This window comes from Lissotriton vulgaris, unplaced genomic scaffold (assembly GCF_964263255.1).
Source record: "Lissotriton vulgaris unplaced genomic scaffold, aLisVul1.2 SCAFFOLD_445, whole genome shotgun sequence".
In the NCBI taxonomy this organism is placed as follows: domain Eukaryota; kingdom Metazoa; phylum Chordata; class Amphibia; order Caudata; family Salamandridae; genus Lissotriton; species Lissotriton vulgaris.
The window spans coordinates 908,830-925,833 of record NW_028241191.1 but is presented as its reverse complement, the minus strand read 5'-3'; the positions used below and the strand labels follow the sequence as shown (position 1 = coordinate 925,833).

Genomic DNA, 17,004 nt, shown 5'->3' with positions numbered 1-17,004 from the left:
TGCTATAGCTTACCTCTTGATATTGGGTGAACTTGTGATGTCGGTGTTTTGTGGGCCATGCTATCTATTTGAAAAGACCGATTTGTCTGTAGTGCTTCTAAGAAGCACAGATGCATTGTCTGACCTAAGATGGTCATACAGATGCTGCATTCTAAAAGTATGCTTCGCTCCTCCACATGTGGTGTAAGGTTTAAAATCAGTCTGATTAATGATGAGACAATCCCGAACCTGACTTTATGAAGAGAACTCGTACGGATCTGACTCCTGAAATCAGATTGCCATTCCACATATGATTATTGCTTGCTGATTGCAACTAAGGTTGAGCATATTTATAGATCGGATATGGTGGTTCTTGTAAAAATGGGGCAATATTTAGATCTAAATTGAGCTTTTAAAGGATTATACACTTCATGCAGCGAAAATTGCTGCATGTTTTTCTTTGTACTCATCACGTGTAGAAGCTATCAAATGGCCCCTGTGGTTTTCCATGCCAAGTAAATATATTGTGGGATTTAACTCGAGCACTTGTCCCAAATAATATGCACTCATTTGTATGAACAATCTTAGTTGATCTTTGTAAATCGTACAGGGTCCCTCAGTTACTGCTTCCACCAAACCTCCAAATTGAATGCTCCACAGAATGTCAAAAACTTGCAGTTCTTTTGTCACAGTCATACTCCCTATCTTTCAGCACCCCGTGAATTCCTGTTAATATCCTGTTGTATTCCTCGACACTATTGGCATGAATCAAACCATCGTCCAGGAAAGCTTGTACTGGCTGGAGATTTTGAAATCTGTACATTAGCTTTGTAAAATAGTAGTCACGAATGTGGGTAGGCATGGTATACGCAAATATTTATAAGCACCAAATGGCGTAACAGAGGTAGTTAAGAATTGAGAATTGGCTTCAAGTATCATTTGATGAAGTGCTGCATTAAGTTCTATTGTTGTAAAATACCCGGCATCCCTCAGCATGCCTACCATTTCCTGTATTTTGGAAATCAAATGATGTTCAGTAACTATATTCTTGGTGAGTGAGCGCCAACCTGCACACAATCTTATTTAGACACCCCTCCTTTTGCCCACTTTAGGACAGCGGAAATCAACTGTGCTACATCAACAGGCTTAATAATCTCTTGCACACATAAATCACCTAAAAGCTGCCTCGACTCACCCCTAAGATTGAGTTTCACATTTCCCTTCTTATGTTTGACAGGATGACGCCTTTCTGCAAAATTGTGTGCTCAAACCGTTTGCTACAACCTACTTTGACAAAGAAAACCTCTCCAAAACAGTTCAAAATATGACTCATCCATCCGCCCCATCAGAATCGATGGGCTATCTGTACCTGGTGCGGTCCCTAATCTACCCTGATTAACCCATCCAATTAGGTCTCTACTGTCACTCGCTACGTAACCTTTTGTGTAAGTACCACTGTCCTTAATCTCCTAAGCAGTCTTCATATAGCCGTAAGTAATGATACGTGCTCACCAAACACTTCATTTTTAATATATGAAGCCTTCAGGAGCTCATTTGCCAGAACTTCAGTAAAACTGTATTCCTATAAAATAGTTACAAGTAAACCCAAATCAGTCATAACTCTTTATCTACTGTTAACGCCATTTTTGACATTCTTTCACTCGCATAATTTATTTTCTCCTTTATGTGACTTACTCTCACTGAGTTATGTGCCTTAAACACACTTTTAAATGTGTCCTGATATTTTGCACTTCTTTCCCACTGCTGGACCAGCGGAATTGCTTCCCTCGTGTCCTTGAACCACATCTTGAATAGATATCTCCCTCTCCCTTCCTTTTGTATATGACTTTTCTCTAACTCACAACATTGACAGTAGGGTGAATCAATTGTGCTCTTTCTTGCAATGGCCAGAGCAGGTAACATTAACTTCTCAAACCCCTTGGCTGTTTATACATATTCTCTCAGGGGCTGGACTTTTGTCTACAGAGTAATCTTTTATGAAGATTATTAAAATAAGTATTCATCTCAATTTGGTCTCTGAGATCTTGGTCTGTGCAGTTTCCAAATTCACTGTGTAGCAGCCCGGAATCCTTATTGCAGCCATATATTTGTCATTATTTTCCTGCTTTCTTGTTTCTACTAAAAGTTATGCGCTTCTACTTCGAAACGTGATCCTCCTTAAAGTGCCATTTCTTTCGATTCACAGCTTCAGTGTACTTGGTCCCCTGCCAAATTCAGCTGGGATCGGCTCAGTTTCTGGTAAGTGTTCACATTTGTTTGGCCCTCATCACCCAATGAAATAAAACAGTGTTTCAAATGACTTTCTATCAATTTCTACCTAATGAGGATTGAAAACTCTGTGCCATTGTTTTCACTTAATGTTTTTCTTGCCTGGATTTTGGAAAACTGTGGTAGGCGGTTGCACACTCTGCGACGTTGCCATGGTTAGGCCTACAGTATCTCCTTAGCTTTATCTTCCACTTTGTTAAAACAACTGACACCAGTTTGCAATTTCTACAAAACTGTGCACAGTGCTGTTCATTTCTTATATCCCGATAGCTTTTAGGCCAGTAAAGAATACTTGAATATTTTCTTGGTTCCAATTTCAGTTAACGCTGGCCTTTTGTGACCAGTGAATGTTTTGTGTCCGCTATTTATCTGCTAAACCGAAAAGGACCACTGCATCTTCTCACCATGCGTGGGGACGTAACCGCATTCTATGTACTCTAGGTCAGGCACAGCCGTTGCATGCTGTGATGGGTCAGCCTGACCTTGATTGACCAGCATGTTACTGCTTTGGCTAGCCTCATTTGAACAGTATGTTAGATAGCCACAGCCCTCCTCCCTTTTTTGCTCTACCCGGTAGTGTCTATCCTGCTCCAAATGTCTGCCGCCCACTGCACTAGATGTACTTAATTTTTCTCTGAAGCTGCTTCTTTTGGTTGGTCACTTCCCCTAACTTTACACGACAGGACTGAAAACCGCTGCTATTCATTGCCAAAAATATCTGGTGATCTACACTTACAAGCAAATTGACCCTTCAGAATAAAAAATCTGAGTCTTGTGGTGGGTTTGTAAAGTTGTTCGCTCATAGTTAAGTAAATGCTCTAAAGCCATAAAACTGCCACAGAAGAATACAATAATTTGCTTTTGTTCACCAAAATAATTGCAGTGTTTGCATCCAAGGGGAAATATAATCACTAAACTGCATACTTAAACTTCTCTAGCCACTCGGATGAATTGTCATTTTGAGTTTTCCTCCTTTGCAGTTAACCCACTAACAAGTGTCAGCCTTTCAGCGCAAGAGGCGATATTGTGCTGCATGTCCATTAGATTATGCTGCCCCAAAGTCCGTACCATGGGACCAGATCCAAGACTGGGTGGGAATAATAGAGAGAAGAATGTAAGGATTGCACCCTTACTTCCACCCCTGCACCAGGCCTTCCTGAAGCATGGAGGCTACAAGACCCACCATGGTGCTCCCATGTAACCCCTGTACTCCATGACCTGTCTGTAATCTGCCTCTTGGTGCAACCAGACCCCAAGCCTTCAGAAGAGGGAGAAGGCCAAAGGGGAAAATGGCACACCCAGACATTGCCTGATTTGTGTCGCAGTGCAGTTCAAACCGAGAACGTAATTTTGAAAGCGAGTGTTGATTGGCTGTTAGCACGGGCATGGGGCTTCTCTTGCCTTTGTGAACCTCTGTAGTTGCTTATTGACTGGTGAGCTTTATGACCTGTCTGGTTTTTGGCATGTCAAACCACCAGATACTCTTTTCCATCCTTCACGATTAGGCTATTAGGGTCCAGTTAGTTCACAGCGTGTGCAAAGTAATTGAGCTTGAGTTTTCATGTTTAGCTTGTAGGCTACATTTTTCAGAGGTTCCTCCTGTAGGTGCTGCTCTTTTATCTGGTAAGCATTCAGCTCCCCTTCATTTGATACTCTGCTATTCCTTTCCCCCAGCCTTTGTGCCCTCTTCCAACTGAGTAGTGTGACTGACCTGTTTGTCAGTGCTCCCCATAATTCATCTTACTTCGAATTGCAGGTTGAGAGTACCTTTCAGTTGTTCCTGTGTGGCTTGATGGATTGTAGTGCCAATGTCTTAACCAGTGCTCATTCCTGCTTTTTGGTGAAATGTTGTGGTCCTCGTTCCTTGTCACCACTGACTGCTGCCTCTACAGGCTCCTCTGGCGATGATGATACACTTGCCCTCACTGAGAACGAGTGTTCAATAATGAGAAACCTATCATGTACTCATAAATCTGAGCTGGACAGACGCCCATGCATCATATTGCAGGCAGCTAAAAGTGACTTGGTGTTTTTGCAAGAGAGCTTCGTAAGTGGGGCTAAAGGAGGGACCGTGGAACTCTTCTCCTCTTGCAGGCTGTTAAGATTTGCTATACTTTTCAGCTCCGGTGAGGTAGAGACTCGAGTGGGTGAAGAATGATGTACTGTTTCTTTCAGGTTATCTTACTAAATAGTGCTTAACATACTGTGCCTTCGCTTTTAGGAATGATGGCCCGAAGAATGCTGCTGTTATCTCGGCTACCCTCCAAAAAGGTGAGGAACTATTTTCAAGCAGGCGTCAGTTAGACTTTGTAGCTTAAATGTCTTTTATTGTGCAACTTGATGTCCTTCTTGCGTTGTCTTACTAAGACTTGGATCTTTGTATGCTGTGGGACCTATGTACATGCTATGGGACCTATGTACATGCTATAGCTTACCTCTTGATATTGGGTGAACTTGTGATGTCGGTGTTTTGTGGGCCATGCTATCTATTTGAAAAGACCGATTTGTCTGTAGTGCTTCTAAGAAGCACAGATGCATTGTCTGACCTAAGATGGTCATACAGATGCTGCATTCTAAAAGTATGCTTCGCTCCTCCACATGTGGTGTAAGGTTTAAAATCAGTCTGATTAATGATGAGACAATCCCGAACCTGACTTTATGAAGAGAACTCGTACGGATCTGACTCCTGAAATCAGATTGCCATTCCACATATGATTATTGCTTGCTGATTGCAACTAAGGTTGAGCATATTTATAGATCGGATATGGTGGTTCTTGTAAAAATGGGGCAATATTTAGATCTAAATTGAGCTTTTAAAGGATTATACACTTCATGCAGCGAAAATTGCTGCATGTTTTTCTTTGTACTCATCACGTGTAGAAGCTATCAAATGGCCCCTGTGGTTTTCCATGCCAAGTAAATATATTGTGGGATTTAACTCGAGCACTTGTCCCAAATAATATGCACTCATTTGTATGAACAATCTTAGTTGATCTTTGTAAATCGTACAGGTCCCTCAGTTACTGCTTCCACCAAACCTCCAAATTGAATGCTCCACAGAATGTCAAAAACTTGCAGTTCTTTTGTCACAGTCATACTCCCTATCTTTCAGCACCCCGTGAATTCCTGTTAATATCCTGTTGTATTCCTCGACACTATTGGCATGAATCAAACCATCGTCCAGGAAAGCTTGTACTGGCTGGAGATTTTGAAATCTGTACATTAGCTTTGTAAAATAGTAGTCACGAATGTGGGTAGGCATGGTATACGCAAATATTTATAAGCACCAAATGGCGTAACAGAGGTAGTTAAGAATTGAGAATTGGCTTCAAGTATCATTTGATGAAGTGCTGCATTAAGTTCTATTGTTGTAAAATACCCGGCATCCCTCAGCATGCCTACCATTTCCTGTATTTTGGAAATCGAATGATGTTCAGTAACTATATTCTTGGTGAGTGAGCGCCAACCTGCACACAATCTTATGTAGACACCCTTCCTTTTGCCCACTTTAGGACAGCGGAAATCAACTGTGCTACATCAACAGGCTTAATAATCTCTTGCACACATAAATCACCTAAAAGCTGCCTCGACTCACCCCTAAGATTGAGTTTCACATTTCCCTTCTTATGTTTGACAGGATGACGCCTTTCTGCAAAATTGTGTGCTCAAACCGTTTGCTACAACCTACTTTGACAAAGAAAACCTCTCCAAAACAGTTCAAAATATGACTCATCCATCCGCCCCATCAGAATCGATGGGCTATCTGTACCTGGTGCGGTCCCTAATCTACCCTGATTAACCCATCCAATTAGGTCTCTACTGTCACTCGCTACGTAACCTTTTGTGTAAGTACCACTGTCCTTAATCTCCTAAGCAGTCTTCATATAGCCGTAAGTAATGATACGTGCTCACCAAACACTTCATTTTTAATATATGAAGCCTTCAGGAGCTCATTTGCCAGAACTTCAGTAAAACTGTATTCCTATAAAATAGTTACAAGTAAACCCAAATCAGTCATAACTCTTTATCTACTGTTAACGCCATTTTTGACATTCTTTCACTCGCATAATTTATTTTCTCCTTTATGTGACTTACTCTCACTGAGTTATGTGCCTTAAACACACTTTTAAAAGTGTCCTGATATTTTTTTTTTTCTCACAACCAATTTTATTGAGCAAAAGAGTATCAAGAATGTGGCATCTTCACACACCAAGATCACCACATCAGTATCAATGCAATGATGACATACATAGCATTCGCGAAGCATACATCAATGAAGCTCGGCTTTAAAATGCCCTAACAACCCATCTCCCCCCCCCCCCCCCCCCGCCACACATGTACAGAAGCAACACAAAGACGATTCACATAGAGGAAGCAGGTATAGTGCAACCTGGGTTTTGCCATTGGGGCCAGAAAAGTCCCTGCGATCAAATGTCCTCCTCCTGCTCCGCCGGGGGTTCCAAGGACAGGCCACGGTAGTCGGCCCACCGCTTCCAGATCTTGAAGTGTTTGCGTGGGCAGCCCCGCGCCTCAAAGACCGGTTTCTCAAGACCCATAAAGTAGTCCAGCCCAGCCTTCCACGCAGACAGGGGGGGGGGCCCTCACAGATTTTACAGGCCCGAGCCAAGTCACGCTTAGCGACCACCAGGCCCAGGAGCAACAGATGACGTTTATATATGTTGCCCCCAACCCCTTCCATGATGTGCAGCAGGCCTAGCCGGTGGGTTCGAGGAAGATCCCAGCCCAGGACCTCAGCCAGGCAATTCCATACGCCCCTCCAGAAGCCAGCCAGGCGACCACACGACCACACCGTATGCAACAGGGAGCCAGGCACTTCCCCACAGCGCAGGCACTCCGATGACGCAATCAAGCCAGCCTTCCACAGTCGTTCACGTGTGTAATAGGCACGATGCAGGTATTTGAATTGTATCAGGCGGAGCCGAACCGCGACAGCGGTGCCGCGCGGGGACTCCAGTGCCTCCCTCCAGTCGTCCTCGTCCAAGGCGCCCACGTCTACCTCCCAGGCTTCCCGAAGGGAGCTGAGAGTAGATGAGCAGTGAGTAACAAGGGACTGATAAATCCTAGAGACCTTCTTGTCTCCCAGGTCTCCCATAAACACTTTCGCCTCAATCGGGCTGAACTCCGGCAGGGAGTCGAGGCCGGCAATGCTTGGGGCGAGGGCATGTCTCAGCTGTAGGTAACGGAAGAACTGGGACTGAGGCATCTGGAACTCCACTCGGAGTTCCTCAAAGGACTTGAGGGTTGCGCCCGACATGACCTGGCCCAGTTGTGTAATTCCGATAGCCTCCCAACCCTCGAACCCGGCCAAGGCCGCCAGTTCTGGGAGCAAACCGTTGTGCCACAGCGGCGTTTCAGCCGTTAATTTGCCCCACCAACCCATGCGGCGCAAAGACTGCCGCCACACTGCAAAGACCACGTTTGTCACCGACGGTAACCCACGGCGTATACGGGCCGAGTAAAGAACGGTGTGGAGCGTACGGTCACCCATGAGATGTCTTTCCAGGGCATAAGCCGGGTCACTCCTGTCCCCGTACCACCATTCATTAAGGACAAGGAGATGTGACGCCTGGTAGTAGGAGAGGAGGTCGGATGTGGCCAAACCACCACAGTAGGTGGACAGAAAGCACGTCCTCAGGGCCACCCTGGCTGCTCCGCCATCCCACAGGAAGCGGCTCAGCACTGAGTTCACCTGGCGGAACCACTCCATGCCAATAGGGTGCGGGAAATGTTGAAGTTGGTACAACAGTCTCGGCAGCGCCACCATCTTAAAGATGGCCGACCTCCCAAAGATTGTAAGTGGCATTCTGGACCATGTTTTAACATCAGCCTGGACCCGTTCCCACACCGGCAAGACACTGCGTGTCCAGGCCACGGCTCGCGAAGTCGAGAGGAAAACACCCAAATATTTCAGGCCGTCCGTCGCCACGCGCAGGTCGGCGGCCCAAGGGTCGGCAACCACTCCGCCACGTAAAACCCACAGGGTCGACTTAGACAGGTTAAGGCGGAGCCCTGAGACTTCGCCAAACCCCCGCATGATCTCCAAAACTCGAGGGCCCGAGCGCCGCAGGTCGGTAAGGAACAGGAGGACGTCGTCTGCGTAAAGTGCAATTCTATCCGTAAGGGTATCGTTCCAGACAAAGCCACGCAGATGGGCATCCAGTCGTATCCGCGACGCCAGGGGCTCCATGGCCAGGGCAAACAGATAGGGGGACAGCGGGCAGCCCTGCCGAGTACCACGGCCGATTTGGAAGCGCCCTGAGACCGCACCGGCCACACGGACCGACGCCGTGACATTGGTATATAGGAGACGGATATAGGACAAGAAAACAGGCCCGAGGTTGAGGCGGGCCAACAAGGTGAACAGATACGCCCAACTAAGTGTCCTGATATTTTGCACTTCTTTCCCACTGCTGGACCAGCGGAATTGCTTCCCTCGTGTCCTTGAACCACATCTTGAATAGATATCTCCCTCTCCCTTCCTTTTGTATATGACTTTTCTCTAACTCACAACATTGACAGTAGGGTGAATCAATTGTGCTCTTTCTTGCAATGGCCAGAGCAGGTAACATTAACTTCTCAAACCCCTTGGCTGTTTATACATATTCTCTCAGGGGCTGGACTTTTGTCTACAGAGTAATCTTTTATGAAGATTATTAAAATAAGTATTCATCTCAATTTGGTCTCTGAGATCTTGGTCTGTGCAGTTTCCAAATTCACTGTGTAGCAGCCCGGAATCCTTATTGCAGCCATATATTTGTCATTATTTTCCTGCTTTCTTGTTTCTACTAAAAGTTATGCGCTTCTACTTCGAAACGTGATCCTCCTTAAAGTGCCATTTCTTTCGATTCACAGCTTCAGTGTACTTGGTCCCCTGCCAAATTCAGCTGGGATCGGCTCAGTTTCTGGTAAGTGTTCACATTTGTTTGGCCCTCATCACCCAATGAGATAAAACAGTGTTTCAAATGACTTTCTATCAATTTCTACCTAATGAGGATTGAAAACTCTGTGCCATTGTTTTCACTTAATGTTTTTCTTGCCTGGATTTTGGAAAACTGTGGTAGGCGGTTGCACACTCTGCGACGTTGCCATGGTTAGGCCTACAGTATCGCCTTAGCTTTATCTTCCACTTTGTTAAAACAACTGACACCAGTTTGCAATTTCTACAAAACTGTGCACAGTGCTGTTCATTTCTTATATCCCGATAGCTTTTAGGCCAGTAAAGAATACTTGAATATTTTCTTGGTTCCAATTTCAGTTAACGCTGGCCTTTTGTGACCAGTGAATGTTTTGTGTCCGCTATTTATCTGCTAAACCGAAAAGGACCACTGCATCTTCTCACCATGCGTGGGGACGTAACCGCATTCTATGTACTCTAGGTCAGGCACAGCCGTTGCATGCTGTGATGGGTCAGCCTGACCTTGATTGACCAGCATGTTACTGCTTTGGCTAGCCTCATTTGAACAGTATGTTAGATAGCCACAGCCCTCCTCCCTTTTTTGCTCTACCCGGTAGTGTCTATCCTGCTCCAAATGTCTGCCGCCCACTGCACTAGATGTACTTAATTTTTCTCTGAAGCTGGTTCTTTTGGTTGGTCACTTCCCCTAACTTTACACGACAGGACTGAAAACCGCTGCTATTCATTGCCAAAAATATCTGGTGATCTACACTTACAAGCAAATTGACCCTTCAGAATAAAAAATCTGAGTCTTGTGGTGGGTTTGTAAAGTTGTTCGCTCATAGTTAAGTAAATGCTCTAAAGCCATAAAACTGCCACAGAAGAATACAATAATTTGCTTTTGTTCACCAAAATAATTGCAGTGTTTGCATCCAAGGGGAAATATAATCACTAAACTGCATACTTAAACTTCTCTAGCCACTCGGATGAATTGTCATTTTGAGTTTTCCTCCTTTGCAGTTAACCCACTAACAAGTGTCAGCCTTTCAGCGCAAGAGGCGATATTGTGCTGCATGTCCATTAGATTATGCTGCCCCAAAGTCCGTACCATGGGACCAGATCCAAGACTGGGTGGGAATAATAGAGAGAAGAATGTAAGGATTGCACCCTTACTTCCACCCCTGCACCAGGCCTTCCTGAAGCATGGAGGCTACAAGACCCACCATGGTGCTCCCATGTAACCCCTGTACTCCATGACCTGTCTGTAATCTGCCTCTTGGTGCAACCAGACCCCAAGCCTTCAGAAGAGGGAGAAGGCCAAAGGGGAAAATGGCACACCCAGACATTGCCTGATTTGTGTCGCAGTGCAGTTAAAACCGAGAACGCAATTTTGAAAGCGAGTGTTGATTGGCTGTTAGCACGGGCATGGGGCTTCTCTTGCCTTTGTGAACCTCTGTAGTTGCTTATTGACTGGTGAGCTTTATGACCTGTCTGGTTTTTGGCATGTCAAACCACCAGATACTCTTTTCCATCCTTCACGATTAGGCTATTAGGGTCCAGTTAGTTCACAGCGTGTGCAAAGTAATTGAGCTTGAGTTTTCATGTTTAGCTTGTAGGCTACATTTTTCAGAGGTTCCTCCTGTAGGTGCTGCTCTTTTATCTGGTAAGCATTCAGCTCCCCTTCATTTGATACTCTGCTATTCCTTTCCCCGAGCCTTTGTGCCCTCGTCCAACTGAGTAGTGTGACTGACCTGTTTGTCAGTGCTCCCCATAATTCATCTTACTTCGAATTGCAGGTTGAGAGTACCTTTCAGTTGTTCCTGTGTGGCTTGATGGATTGTAGTGCCAATGTCTTAACCAGTGCTCATTCCTGCTTTTTGGTGAAATGTTGTGGTCCTCGTTCCTTGTCACCACTGACTGCTGCCTCTACAGGCTCCTCTGGCGATGATGATACACTTGCCCTCACTGAGAACGAGTGTTCAATAATGAGAAACCTATCATGTACTCATAAATCTGAGCTGGACAGACGCCCATGCATCATATTGCAGGCAGCTAAAAGTGACTTGGTGTTTTTGCAAGAGAGCTTCGTAAGTGGGGCTAAAGAAGGGACCGTGGAACTCTTCTCCTCTTGCAGGCTGTTAAGATTTGCTATACTTTTCAGCTCCGGTGAGGTAGAGACTCGAGTGGGTGAAGAATGATGTACTGTTTCTTTCAGGTTATCTTACTAAATAGTGCTTAACATACTGTGCCTTCGCTTTTAGGAATGATGGCCCGAAGAATGCTGCTGTTATCTCGGCTACCCTCCAAAAAGGTGAGGAACTATTTTCAAGCAGGCGTCAGTTAGACTTTGTAGCTTAAATGTCTTTTATTGTGCAACTTGATGTCCTCCTTGCGTTGTCTTACTAAGACTTGGATCTTTGTATGCTGTGGGACCTATGTACATGCTATGGGACCTATGTACATGCTATTATGTACATGCTATAGCTTACCTCTTGATATTGGGTGAACTTGTGATGTCGGTGTTTTGTGGGCCATGCTATCTATTTGAAAAGACCGATTTGTCTGTAGTGCTTCTAAGAAGCACAGATGCATTGTCTGACCTAAGATGGTCATACAGATGCTGCATTCTAAAAGTATGCTTCGCTCCTCCACATGTGGTGTAAGGTTTAAAATCAGTCTGATTAATGATGAGACAATCCCGAACCTGACTTTATGAAGAGAACTCGTACGGATCTGACTCCTGAAATCAGATTGCCATTCCACATATGATTATTGCTTGCTGATTGCAACTAAGGTTGAGCATATTTATAGATCGGATATGGTGGTTCTTGTAAAAATGGGGCAATATTTAGAACTAAATTGAGCTTTTAAAGGATTATACACTTCATGCAGCGAAAATTGCTGCATGTTTTTCTTTGTACTCATCACGTGTAGAAGCTATCAAATGGCCCCTGTGGTTTTCCATGCCAAGTAAATATATTGTGGGATTTAACTCGAGCACTTGTCCCAAATAATATGCACTCATTTGTATGAACAATCTTAGTTGATCTTTATAAATCGTACAGGTCCCTCAGTTACTGCTTCCACCAAACCTCCAAATTGAATGCTCCACAGAATGTCAAAAACTTGCAGTTCTTTTGTCACAGTCATACTCCCTATCTTTCAGCACCCCGTGAATTCCTGTTAATATCCTGTTGTATTCCTCTACACTATTGGCATGAATCAAACCATCGTCCAGGAAAGCTTGTACTGGCTGGAGATTTTGAAATCTGTACATTAGCTTTGTAAAATAGTAGTCACGAATGTGGGTAGGCATGGTATACGCAAATATTTATAAGCACCAAATGGCGTAACAGAGGTAGTTAAGAATTGAGAATTGGCTTCAAGTATCATTTGATGAAGTGCTGCATTAAGTTCTATTGTTGTAAAATACCCGGCATCCCTCAGCATGCCTACCATTTCCTGTATTTTGGAAATCGAATGATGTTCAGTAACTATATTCTTGGTGAGTGAGCGCCAACCTGCACACAATCTTATTTAGACACCCCTCCTTTTGCCCACTTTAGGACAGCGGAAATCAACTGTGCTACATCAACAGGCTTAATAATCTCTTGCACACATAAATCACCTAAAAGCTGCCTCGACTCACCCCTAAGATTGAGTTTCACATTTCCCTTCTTATGTTTGACAGGATGACGCCTTTCTGCAAAATTGTGTGCTCAAACCGTTTGCTACAACCTACTTTGACAAAGAAAACCTCTCCAAAACAGTTCAAAATATGACTCATCCATCCGCCCCATCAGAATCGATGGGCTATCTGTACCTGGTGCGGTCCCTAATCTACCCTGATTAACCCATCCAATTAGGTCTCTACTGTCACTCGCTACGTAACCTTTTGTGTAAGTACCACTGTCCTTAATCTCCTAAGCAGTCTTCATATAGCCGTAAGTAATGATACGTGCTCACCAAACACTTCATTTTTAATATATAAAGCCTTCAGGAGCTCATTTGCCAGAACTTCAGTAAAACTGTATTCCTATAAAATAGTTACAAGTAAACCCAAATCAGTCATAACTCTTTATCTACTGTTAACGCCATTTTTGACATTCTTTCACTCGCATAATTTATTTTCTCCTTTATGTGACTTACTCTCACTGAGTTATGTGCCTTAAACACACTTTTAAAAGTGTCCTGATATTTTGCACTTCTTTCCCACTGCTGGACCAGCGGAATTGCTTCCCTCGTGTCCTTGAACCACATCTTGAATAGATATCTCCCTCTCCCTTCCTTTTGTATATGACTTTTCTCTAACTCACAACATTGACAGTAGGGTGAATCAATTGTGCTCTTTCTTGCAATGGCCAGAGCAGGTAACATTAACTTCTCAAACCCCTTGGCTGTTAATACATATTCTCTCAGGGGCTGGACTTTTGTCTACAGAGTAATCTTTTATGAAGATTATTAAAATAAGTATTCATCTCAATTTGGTCTCTGAGATCTTGGTCTGTGCAGTTTCCAAATTCACTGTGTAGCAGCCCGGAATCCTTAGTGCAGCCATATCCTCATAGCTGCTATCAAACATTCCTCCCCAGTGCTGCGCTGTCCATTAGAACTAGTGCTGTATGGACGTTCAATGGTCGTGCGCAGCACTGGGGAGGTAGTGCTGCCGTCGGCCAATGCACCGAGGCAGCACTTAAGGGGATATATTTGTCATTATTTTCCTGCTTTCTTGTTTCTACTAAAAGTTATGCGCTTCTACTTCGAAACGTGATCCTCCTTAAAGTGCCATTTCTTTCGATTCACAGCTTCAGTGTACTTGGTCCTCTGCCAAATTCAGCTGGGATCGGCTCAGTTTCTGGTAAGTGTTCACATTTGTTTGGCCCTCATCACCCAATGAAATAAAACAGTGTTTCAAATGACTTTCTATCAATTTCTACCTAATGAGGATTGAAAACTCTGTGCCATTGTTTTCACTTAATGTTTTTCTTGCCTGGATTTTGGAAAACTGCGGTAGGCGGTTGCACACTCTGCGACGTTGCCATGGTTAGGCCTACAGTATCTCCTTAGCTTTATTTTCCACTTTGTTAAAACAACTGACACCAGTTTGCAATTTCTACAAAACTGTGCACAGTGCTGTTCATTTCTTATATCCCGATAGCTTTTAGGCCAGTAAAGAATACTTGAATATTTTCTTGGTTCCAATTTCAGTTAACGCTGGCCTTTTGTGACCAGTGAATGTTTTGTGTCCGCGATTTATCTGCTAAACCGAAAAGGACCACTGCATCTTCTCACCATGCGTGGGGACGTAACCGCATTCTATGTACTCTAGGTCAGGCACAGCCGTTGCATGCTGTGATGGGTCAGCCTGACCTTGATTGACCAGCATGTTACTGCTTTGGCTAGCCTCATTTGAACAGTATGTTAGATAGCCACAGCCCTCCTCCCTTTTTTGCTCTGCCCGGTAGTGTCTATCCTGCTCCAAATGTCTGCCGCCCACTGCAGTAGATGTACTTAATTTTTCTCTGAAGCTGGTTCTTTTGGTTGGTCACTTCCCCTAACTTTACACGACAGGACTGAAAACCGCTGCTATTCATTGCCAAAAATATCTGGTGATCTACACTTACAAGCAAATTGACCCTTCAGAATAAAAAATCTGAGTCTTGTGGTGGGTTTGTAAAGTTGTTCGCTCATAGTTAAGTAAATGCTATAAAGCCATAAAACTGCCACAGAAGAATACAATAATTTGCTTTTGTTCACCAAAATAATTGCAGTGTTTGCATCCAAGGGGAAATATAATCACTAAACTGCATACTTAAACTTCTCTAGCCACTCGGATGAATTGTCATTTTGAGTTTTCCTCCTTTGCAGTTAACCCACTAACAAGTGTCAGCCTTTCAGCGCAAGAGGCGATATTGTGCTGCATGTCCATTAGATTATGCTGCCCCAAAGTCCGTACCATGGGACCAGATCCAAGACTGGGTGGGAATAATAGAGAGAAGAATGTAAGGATTGCACCCTTACTTCCACCCCTGCACCAGGCCTTCCTGAAGCATGGAGGCTACAAGACCCACCATGGTGCTCCCATGTAACCCCTGTACTCCATGACCTGTCTGTAATCTGCCTCTTGGTGCAACCAGACCCCAAGCCTTCAGAAGAGGGAGAAGGCCAAAGGGGAAAATGGCACACCCAGACATTGCCTGATTTGTGTCGCAGTGCAGTTAAAACCGAGAACGCAATTTTGAAAGCGAGTGTTGATTGGCTGTTAGCACGGGCATGGGGCTTCTCTTGCCTTTGTGAACCTCTGTAGTTGCTTATTGACTGGTGAGCTTTATGACCTGTCTGGTTTTTGGCATGTCAAACCACCAGATACTCTTTTCCATCCTTCACGATTAGGCTATTAGGGTCCAGTTAGTTCACAGCGTGTGCAAAGTAATTGAGCTTGAGTTTTCATGTTTAGCTTGTAGGCTACATTTTTCAGAGGTTCCTCCTGTAGGTGCTGCTCTTTTATCTGGTAAGCATTCAGCTCCCCTTCATTTGATACTCTGCTATTCCTTTCCCCCAGCCTTTGTGCCCTCGTCCAACTGAGTAGTGTGACTGACCTGTTTGTCAGTGCTCCCCATAATTCATCTTACTTCGAATTGCAGGTTGAGAGTACCTTTCAGTTGTTCCTGTGTGGCTTGATGGATTGTAGTGCCAATGTCTTAACCAGTGCTCATTCCTGCTTTTTGGTGAAATGTTGTGGTCCTCGTTCCTTGTCACCACTGACTGCTGCCTCTACAGGCTCCTCTGGCGATGATGATACACTTGCCCTCACTGAGAACGAGTGTTCAATAATGAGAAACCTATCATGTACTCATAAATCTGAGCTGGACAGACGCCCATGCATCATATTGCAGGCAGCTAAAAGTGACTTAGTGTTTTTGCAAGAGAGCTTCGTAAGTGGGGCTAAAGGAGGGACCGTGGAACTCTTCTCCTCTTGCAGGCTGTTAAGATTTGCTATACTTTTCAGCTCCGGTGAGGTAGAGACTCGAGTGGGTGAAGAATGATGCACTGTTTCTTTCAGGTTATCTTACTAAATAGTGCTTAACATACTGTGCCTTCGCTTTTAGGAATGATGGCCCGAAGAATGCTGCTGTTATCTCGGCTACCCTCCAAAAAGGTGAGGAACTATTTTCAAGCAGGCGTCAGTTAGACTTTGTAGCTTAAATGTCTTTTATTGTGCAACTTGATGTCCTTCTTGCGTTGTCTTACTAAGACTTGGATCTTTGTATGCTGTGGGACCTATGTACATGCTATGGGACCTATGTACATGCTATAGCTTACCTCTTGATATTGGGTGAACTTGTGATGTCGGTGTTTTGTGGGCCATGCTATCTATTTGAACAGACCGATTTGTCTGTAGTGCTTCTAAGAAGCACAGATGCATTGTCTGACCTAAGATGGTCATACAGATGCTGCATTCTAAAAGTATGCTTCGCTCCTCCACATGTGGTGTAAGGTTTCAAATCAGTCTGATTAATGATGAGACAATCCCGAACCTGACTTTATGAAGAGAACTCGTACGGATCTGACTCCTGAAATCAGATTGCCATTCCACATATGATTATTGCTTGCTGATTGCAACTAAGGTTGAGCATATTTATAGATCGGATATGGTGGTTCTTGTAAAAATGGGACAATATTTAGATCTAAATTGAGCTTTTAAAGGATTATACACTTCATGCAGCGAAAATTGCTGCATGTTTTTCTTTATACTCATCACATGTAGAAGCTATCAAATGGCCCCTGTGGTTTTCCATGCCAAGTAAATATATTGTGGG

At 44.1% G+C, this 17,004-nt stretch overlaps 7 non-coding genes across 7 annotated transcripts; all 7 read left to right on the top strand.

Moving 5' to 3' along the window:
- The first annotated feature begins 203 nt into the window (after positions 1–203).
- LOC147672037 (small nucleolar RNA SNORD50) lies at positions 204–271 on the top strand. Its single transcript, XR_015303608.1, has one exon. It is a non-coding gene; the product is annotated as a small nucleolar RNA SNORD50 (small nucleolar RNA).
- Positions 272–4,165: 3,894 nt separating this feature from the next.
- LOC147672036 (small nucleolar RNA SNORD103/SNORD85) lies at positions 4,166–4,251 on the top strand. Its single transcript, XR_015303612.1, has one exon. It is a non-coding gene; the product is annotated as a small nucleolar RNA SNORD103/SNORD85 (small nucleolar RNA).
- A 642-nt stretch (positions 4,252–4,893) lies between these two features.
- On the top strand, positions 4,894–4,961 carry LOC147672035 (small nucleolar RNA SNORD50). Its single transcript, XR_015303607.1, has one exon. It is a non-coding gene; the product is annotated as a small nucleolar RNA SNORD50 (small nucleolar RNA).
- A 6,160-nt stretch (positions 4,962–11,121) lies between these two features.
- LOC147672034 (small nucleolar RNA SNORD103/SNORD85) lies at positions 11,122–11,207 on the top strand. The gene has a single exon (XR_015303601.1). It is a non-coding gene; the product is annotated as a small nucleolar RNA SNORD103/SNORD85 (small nucleolar RNA).
- Positions 11,208–11,863: 656 nt separating this feature from the next.
- Positions 11,864–11,931, top strand: LOC147672033 (small nucleolar RNA SNORD50). Its single transcript, XR_015303606.1, has one exon. It is a non-coding gene; the product is annotated as a small nucleolar RNA SNORD50 (small nucleolar RNA).
- A 4,038-nt stretch (positions 11,932–15,969) lies between these two features.
- On the top strand, positions 15,970–16,055 carry LOC147672032 (small nucleolar RNA SNORD103/SNORD85). The gene has a single exon (XR_015303590.1). It is a non-coding gene; the product is annotated as a small nucleolar RNA SNORD103/SNORD85 (small nucleolar RNA).
- Positions 16,056–16,697: 642 nt separating this feature from the next.
- LOC147672031 (small nucleolar RNA SNORD50) lies at positions 16,698–16,765 on the top strand. The gene has a single exon (XR_015303605.1). It is a non-coding gene; the product is annotated as a small nucleolar RNA SNORD50 (small nucleolar RNA).
- The last annotated feature ends 239 nt before the right edge of the window (positions 16,766–17,004 follow it).